The sequence below is a fragment of the Octodon degus genome, unplaced genomic scaffold (assembly GCF_000260255.1).
Source record: "Octodon degus isolate 3935 unplaced genomic scaffold, OctDeg1.0 scaffold00095, whole genome shotgun sequence".
Classification (NCBI taxonomy): Eukaryota; Metazoa; Chordata; class Mammalia; order Rodentia; family Octodontidae; genus Octodon; species Octodon degus.
The window spans coordinates 1,756,623-1,762,729 of record NW_004524671.1 but is presented as its reverse complement, the minus strand read 5'-3'; positions in this window follow the sequence as shown (position 1 = coordinate 1,762,729).

Here is a 6,107-nt window from a genome sequence, read left to right as displayed (position 1 = left end):
CTGCTGGCTAGAGACAGGAGGTTCTAGCAGGCAGTTGGCCATTCCCCTGGCTACTGGCTGTAGGTGGGAGTTTCTGGCTGGTGCTTGGCAGGGCCGCTGGCTGCTGGCTGGAGAAGGAATCAAACTGAGGACCTTGTTTTTGTGAGTCTCTTATGCCACTGAGCTATCTCCCCAGCCCAAGGCAGTTATTTCCTACAAGATTACTATATATTATTTTAGGGTAAATATGATAATAGTAACAATTCCAATACAATAATGTTGTTGACATATTAATAGGGTAAAAATTTACATGTTAGATTAACAGATTTATATAATGTTTTATGCCAGCTTTCAGGCAACTAGGAAATAAAGCCAAGAGTGAGATGTGGTATCATTCAGTGCATGCTCAGGTGGGTAAGTTTTCCCATCAGTGCAAATGTTATCCCTTCTCACAAACTAACCTCCACAGCAGCATTCTTGGCACTAACCTGTTCTGCCAGCTGCAGTCAGACAGTGTGATTTAGCATGTAGCTCTCTATTCATTTCCTGCATAATTAGTCCACCTGGCTCAAGCAAGTTGTATGTACAGAAGTAATTTAATTGGTCCTTAGTTTCCATAACTGCCTGAAAGTCAAGTTCAGCAACCTTAATGTTTTGGTTCTGGAATATCTGAATGACCCAATATCCTTGAACCTGTATCTGGATGGTGACTTAATTAATTAATTAATTAATTTTGGCAGAACAAGGGATTGAACTCAGGCCTTTGTGCTTGCCAGGGATGCACTTATTCTACTGAGCTATCTTCTAGGCCCCCGGCTGGTGACTTTAATTTAACTAGCTTTATATATTAAGAAATATTATCTATTACCTAGTCACTAAAGCCAATGTCCACACAAAGCTCTCTGTAATTATAGAAAGCATCACGAGGTTCTTAGCTCTTAGTAGATTAGGGGTTTATCAAACGTAATTACCTGCTGTGACTACAGGTTGGTGGTTTTTGTTAAATACCAAGACTAAGTTACCAAAAGTTTACAAAGTTAATTGAATGTTTTATGAATGAGGATAATTTACTAAGAATAGCAATAATAAGACGCAATTATTTATTCAGTATATTGTATGACATGTTATACTCAGCATATGTAACGTGTGATGCCTTTAATGAAAAAAATTGAAGTGAAATACAGTCCAAGACATATACTCTATGTGCTGATAGCTAAGAAGATATAAATCTTAATGTGCCTCCAACCTTCACACATTAACATGTGATTCAAAATCATCATTCACTCTTAGAAGCAGTTTTGCTTTTAAGAACTTTGAAGAGAAAATTAACTGACTTGGAGCTAAATAGAAATTGGATTCAATTATGCTTTTGTCCTTTGGGAGTTGTTTGACATTGAAGAAAAATTTTAACCTTACAGCACTCTTTTCCTGACCTGTAAAATATAGATATAAAATCCTCCTCTACATAGTTTATAAAGAAAAAAAGGAAACTGTGTCATGACTGACAATTACCAGAACAACTAGTAAATAGCCTGTAAGTGGTTACTCTTGCTAATGTTTAAAATATCAAAAACTATATAACTATTTTTCCAAAAGTACTGGCTGGTAGCACTTTTGGCCTCTCCTAGACACATAGCATTGTTCTGCTAAATATAGGTCTCCTTCATTTTTGTGGACAAAGGGGTTTCTTTAGGTAAGCAACGTGTCTTCCAAAAATTTTTTTGCAAGTCTGCTTCTAAACCCTTGCATTTCTAAGCTTACAGATTATGTAAATAGTAGGTAAAGATAGTAGGTAAAATACATTCTTTAATGTGGTCTTTTCATGGCTTTCTAAATCTAGAAAACTGATTACTTTGAAAAAAAATACAAAAAAATATAATGCAAGCATGCATGTACACATATATTCCTGGCTCAAACTTGTCAATGGTCTTATCTAATTTATGGTAAAGATTTTTCTCCCTTTTTTTCATTTCATGTTACATAAAAAAAGATTTGTATTACAGGCCTAACTTGTTCTTTTAAATGCATTGAAATTATCATTTATATTTCATAAGCATTTTTACATTAGACAGATTCTCCCACATTGGAATTTAGAACAAGGGAATCCTCATACAATGCATTTGGGATACTGTCATTTCACAGGATGAATTCAACTCAAGCACAAAGCTAATTTTTATCTGAACCAGCTCCTTTGCAAGGAAAATGGGGCTATTGAATGAGATAACGATTGTTAGTTCTTTATCACTTGTGTAACAAATGTTTTAATAATACAAAATGGCCTGTTCGTTATTTCTTGTGACAATATTAGGATGGTTATAAGGACAGAAAAGTATTACATATTCATTCTCCTGACAGGTAGTACAATAAGATTGGGGACAGACAAAAAATTAATCAGTTACATTTGACCAAAAGGGAAATGGTAATGGTAAGAACAGAACTGAAAACATAAACATAAAATAAAATCCCCCAAAAAATAAAAAAAATAAAAATAAAGTGGGCTAGGGAGATAACTCAGTAGAATAAGTGCTTGCCTGGCAAGCACAGGGTTCTAAGTTCAATCCCCAGTACCAAAAAAGAAAAGAAAAGAAAAGAAAATCCCGCTATACTGGATCAAGTTTAATTCCTGTGCACTTGTGGAGATTCCCAAGCTGCTCTCATGATGCCTTCACAAGGCTTTGATTTCCTTTACCTCCTCAATCAATTGTCATATTAGCTGTCCCAGAACAGACACAGAAAAACAAATGGCTTATGGTAAGAAAGGAAGGACTCCTACATGGGGAACATAAGCCAGGGAAACTTATTAAGCAATTTGCGTGTTTGTAGTCAGTTTAGCTTTCCTATCCTCAGGATGCAATATCCAACACTCACAGTTTGAAGGAGAGGGTCATACTTCCTCATGGCTTCAGTGGGTTCCATACCCAGTTTGGCTGCTCCTCAACATCTGGAAGACTGTGATGGAGCCCAGGTGCTTAGATCATGACAAGTTCAGGGGCACAAGAACAGAGAGGAAAATACCAAGGGCCACAGCTTGTACCAAAGGTCATAGCTCCACAGCACATTCAAACAGAATCAGAAGTATGCTTTATTAATCTCAAGGTGGCTCCCAAGATGATCAAACTGACACAATTAGGCTTAACCACTACAGAGATGGTTTTAAGAATCCAGAGAGTCATATAACCTGGACCAAAGTCATTCTTTGAGAATTTTCCAAATGGTGTTTTGAAGTTTGTGACATGTGTTCCTGATATTTTAATAAAATTTTTATGTTTTTGTTCTTTCTCACTGGCATTTGTATATTGGGAATCATTTTAAAAATACTATGATAATAAAAAAAAAAAATAGTTCTTTGGAAATATCCCCGAGCTCTGAGAAATATTTAAAACCAAACATTTTTTAAATAAAAAATAGAATTAACAATGTTACAAGAAAAAGAAAATATGAGAATAAAATATTTTATGACAAGGTTCAGGTTTAAATGTTAGTGCTATATTTTGGTCCAAAGTAATATAAAACAATGGAAAGATGATATGCAAAACCATGTTCAATAGAGGCCAGCCAGATAGCTCAGTGGAGCTTAGACAGGCACAGGGACTGGGATTTGACCCCAGTGTACCATGCAAGCCCTGCCTCTGTGGCGTACTAAGATGGGGATTGAGACTGGGAGAGATGGCACAAGTCTGTAATTCCAGCATTTGGGAGGCTGAAAACAAGAGGATCACTATGAGTCCCATCTGTGTAGTGAGATTCTGCAGGCCCTCTGCTAAATACAAAGAAAGAAGTGTTTGTCTGTTACTCATTATTTTCCACTTAGTGTTGCTTTTGTGACAGCAAAGGCCACCCTCACATGCTGATAGTGAAGGTGTTTCTCTGTTCTGGCACAGGTAGTGCTTGGTCAACAACATATGGAAAGCCATGGAGAGCACACACACAAATGGAGGTTCAAAGACCAGTGGTGTTGACACCATCAGGACACTGGTTAGAAAGCTGTAAACCTGGAACCTAGTGGGGACAGATGATTCCGGTGCATACCAAAGCCTGAGGACTGTTGATCTTAACCTAAGACATTAAAGACAGAGTTAAAAAATGATGTAAAATCACAAGCTCATACCCAAGTGTGCTATACTTTGAGTTCTTGTCTAAGCATACACGAAACATCATAAAAATGGTTACACCTTTAGTACTGATTTTTGGTATTCATAAAAGAAATCTGAACATAGCAAAAGAAAAATTTTTCAAATTTTATGATTTGCTAATTATGATTCACATGGTTTGACGTGAAAATACATAGTGAAAAAATGCACTTGGGTTAACTTTTTTAAAAAATCTGTAAATTGGGAGTTTTATATTGGTGCACAATATAAAATGATAAAATTATTCAGTAACACAATCTTAATATCACTCATAATAACTTTATATTTATATTATATGCTTTAAGAAATCTATTGTTTATATTACTTTCAAAGGATTAAAAGGGCTAGGAAATGAAACTGATCATGCTGAGCCTGGAAGACCAAAGACTAGATTGTATTTGAGTTAGAAAGAAAGACATTGGAGGGTTTAGTGGATGGTGACATGCCCTATTATATGCTTTAAAAAGAAGATTACTGAGATTGCCCTTTGAATTTTCTCCAGTCAAGTCCTAATTGAGGTAACTCAAACGCAACATTTTTCCAGGTAACAACTTCTGTTACTGTCAGCAGAAGAAATTACCATTTCCTTTCAAACCTCTTCCCTGGCTAAGATATTGTATTGATTGTGATTTACAGCAATTTACTTATAGCCTGTTCTCTAATATCTACTTTCCAGAATCTTTGATTCAAATGTTCCTAGGAAACCTACGATGTGGTAGAGCCTAAGGACATAGGAACAGCAAAAGGGGGAAAGGTATCAGTGTAATTATGTCACATAGGAGTTATATTTTTAGCTTATAAAACAAAAGAAAAAATAAATTAATTATTTAAGATGGCATAACAAAAAATAAAACAAAATCATTAAGGAGTGCGGTGTGCAATGGGTCAGTTCCATTTTAATTAAAATAATTAGCTGGAAACCCTCCACTAAAGAAAGTTAAGGGTGCACTTACTTTTCTTTGTCCTGAATATTTTTGGCCCCTGCAAATTCATACCTTATACCTAAACTCCCATACATTTAGTATTAGGAGATAGATCGTCCATACATCACTAGGTAATTAAGATAGAACTCTCATGAATGGAGTAAATGCCTTTATAAAATAGGAAATAGGGTAACGTCTCTCACCTGCTTTGTGTGATGTCACAGCAAAACATGGTCAGCAATGACAAAGCAAACTCCCAATAGACACCAAATCTTCTTGGTCCCGGACTTTCCAGTATCAGGAACTTTTGGAAATGAATTTCTGTTGTTCATAAGTTACTCAGCCTGTGGTATTTGATTATAGCTACCTAAATGAACCAATATACAACTCCAGTGGATGCTTAACCTTCAAATACTCAACTTGGTGTGGCAGACCAGAAGGTACCTTTGTGTTTTTCATCATCTTTGCAGGCAACCATGACTCCATCACACTGTGACATGGTAGCCCTAACTAAGATGACCCGAACTAGAACTTATCAAGAGCATAATTGCGCCAGGCCTGTCTCAGTTAATTTTCTCTCATTGCTGGGACAAAATACCAAGCATCCAAAATTAGGAAAGGAAAGGTTTGTTTAGCTCAGTTTGTGGAGATTTCAGTCCATACTCAGCTGACTCCAAGGAAGACTGGAATAGCACAGAGCAGCAGTTCATGGTGGCAAAAAACAGCAAAGAGCAAAGGGAGGGCATGCAGCTGCAGCTATAAGCTTCTCTCTCTTCTTCCATACTGATTGTGAAGATTGGAGCTTCTCAAAGTGGCTCTCTCCATATATCCTAAATTCCCTTTTATTTCCTTTAAATGCTGGGTCACTATAGACTGGACCTTCTATGTCCTAGGGAAGGGCCTCCATGTGTTAGGGTATGGAATTGCTGAGCTGACTTAGATAAGGTTTTAAATTCTCAAGCTGGCACAATGCGTAAACCACTATGTGGCCATAACTCCCATTACCTATTATCTTAACAGGAAGAAAAGATGTCAGTGATTTTCCATTGATAACTTTCTATTCTCTCTCTCTCTC